The following is a 2868-nucleotide window of genomic DNA, read 5'->3' as shown; positions in this document are numbered from 1 at the left end:
ACTTTGCGCTTCGCTTTTTAAAGTATAACGTTTGACTTGGGAAGTAAGCTTGTGAATATATTGCAAAAAGTGTAACCTGGTGAGGCGAACGGCTTTTGAAAGGGAAAGACAAAGAAGTTTTACTTCGTCTAATCGATAGTACACTCGTTTCTTAGGGTTCATTAGGCATAACATGCTACCGGAGACATATTTCGTGAAGACGAATAGACAAAAGGAGGTCGGCCACTTTCTTACGAGCTATGACCAGACTAAGTGCAATCGCCACAAATAACCTAATGTTTTATCAATAGCTTGTAATGCTGCAAATCATATCGATATAATAATTCATCTTTTGTTGATGTTTGCAGTGAATTTAAAATTAACAAAATTATTCAAGAGAGACTGCTTTTGTCATTATTTTATTGAAATTAGCTCCATTTTAAACAATAAATAACACAAAAAGAAAACAAAAAATCATACCCGATATTATTAAGTTATTTATCTGTGGTGTAAGTTTAATAAGTTATTTATATGGCACAGATTAAAAAGATGGTTTGATGATTTTACAGTGACAGTTGACTATTTGTCATAATATTGTATATGTGTTTGTCACATGTTTGTGTATGGTTTAAGGCTTAAAAGGGTTAAACTCCAAGACCCCAAACTGTTAAAAAAAATAAACGGAAAGGTTTTAAAGGCATTTTACACTAATTATATTTTATTTATTTTGCTTCAAAAATAAATTGTTCTAGATGTAATTGAATTCTCCAACATTGAACTTTTTTGTATGTAGTTCTCAAAAATGGTCATAAAGTTAAACGTGACCGACCTCCTTTCAACCAATGGCGGCGTAGTTCCAATCCCATCTTCCCCCTAGCCAAGTGGCTCGTCGATTCTCTTTCTACGATCGAGTATGTTTCGAAAACTAGAAAAATGTATGGGAATGACAGATCTTGATCACGTGGCCTGTCAATGTCATTCCCATACATCTTTCTAGTTTTGAAACTTAAGCGTAGAAAGAGGATCGACGTGCCATTTGGCTCGGTCTCTTTCGTCCCAACACGATGAAAGAGATGGCGATATATTTGGTAGCGCCGTAATTGGTTGACTTTTGTCTATTTCTCGTTGCGAGATACATTGATCGGTCGCATGTTACACCTCCTGTAGTCAACAAGTAACCCATGTTTTGCATTGCCATATCCGTCTATAGGTCCGCCGTTTCAGACTATTATAGTAAGTATAATTAGAATAATTATGTACTTTTAGCAGAAGCTTCAAAACTGGATTTTAAAAATAAGAAAACCAATGTCGGACTAAGGTTTGACAAATTTTTCACAATATTTGTCAGGACAGCTTATTAACAAATCAAACTGTAACCAAAATAAGACCCTAGAATGGCAGAGAATGACTTTGAGTGAAGTCACGCACTTGTGAACGTTGTGTGTAGGGTTAAAGGTGCCTTTGACTGTTAACAAACACTCCCACTTTTCCACTCAAGTCACTCTCCCCGCCTATCCCAAGTAACCCATAAAGAATTACACAACAAGAAATGTGAACGGCTCGAACGCCACGAGCGTACTGCGTGCGACGAGCGCCCTATATCGCAAGTTTTTCTCGCCAGCCGATCGCTCCCCCTCTCTAACTCCCTACTCTTTACGGAAACAAGTCGCGCCACCTACCGTCGGCACGAGCCAACACGAGATCGAGCGACGTCATATCTATCTCAGACTACTATTTTCTACAATACATTAAACATATCGATATATTAATTGATTATGAAACACGGCTAAAACTCACGTGATATAAGGTCGGAGTATACCCGACTAGTTTCGAACCCATACAGGGCCCTTAGTCATGAGCTAGTTCATGACTAAGGGCCCGTATAAGTCAATTAATATTATTAACACTCACGATAGCTTAAATTCTAACATATCGATATAATTGTAAAATGAAGTCTCGACAAATGTTTGCCTTACATTTAAAGTAATTTGTGAAAAATTAAGCTTAGAAGAGCTAATTTTTTGTTGGCCTTAAAGTGTATTTTATTCGTGCATTAAACATGTCGATATAATCCTAAAATGAAGTCCCGAAAAATGTATTTTTAGGGTGTTACCTTACATTTAAAGTAGACATCTCTACTCAGAGGCAATATTATCCGCCCACTTTAATATACTCGCGTCATAATAAAGTGGGCAGATAATTGTGCTTCTGAGTATATTTGTGAAAAATTAAGGTTAGAAGAGCTAATTTTTTGTTAGACTGGAAAGTGTATTTTTTAACTTCTTTTTCTTCTCTACCAGCTAATCGGTTTTTTGCAACCATCGCGCATTTTAGACTTAAAAGGACATATTGTCGACCGCTGAATCGGAAATATCGTTTCTTCGCTGCGTTAAGACGAAAGAAAAACCAGTATTACCGATTCAGCTGCTATTGGTCGTATACATATATATTTCTTTAAAGGAAATGGATAAATATTAACCAACTAGCATATGCCCGCGACTTCGTCCGCGTGGAATCATGAATTTTTCCGGGATAAAAAATAAGCCTATGTGTTAATTCATGCATTGTATATCTTAATACCGAATTTCAGCTAATTCGGTTCAGTAGCCGAGGCGTGGAAGTTTAACAAACATTCATATCATCAAAATCATCAGTTTTCACAAATCTCGGGAAACCATGGATTCTTTCGGGATAAAAAGTAGCCTATGTGTTAATCCAGAGTAAAATCTATTTCCATTCCAAATTTCAGCCAAATCGCTTCAGTAGTAGCGGCGTTAAAGAGTAACAAACATCCAAACATCCATACATACTTTCGCGTTTATAATATTAGTAGGATAGCAACCGGAAATATCGCTATCTCTTTCATTGTGTTGGTGAGAAAGAGATGGT

This window comes from Bicyclus anynana, chromosome 26 (assembly GCF_947172395.1).
Source record: "Bicyclus anynana chromosome 26, ilBicAnyn1.1, whole genome shotgun sequence".
Classification (NCBI taxonomy): domain Eukaryota; kingdom Metazoa; phylum Arthropoda; class Insecta; order Lepidoptera; family Nymphalidae; genus Bicyclus; species Bicyclus anynana.
This window is presented reverse-complemented; position numbering follows the sequence as displayed.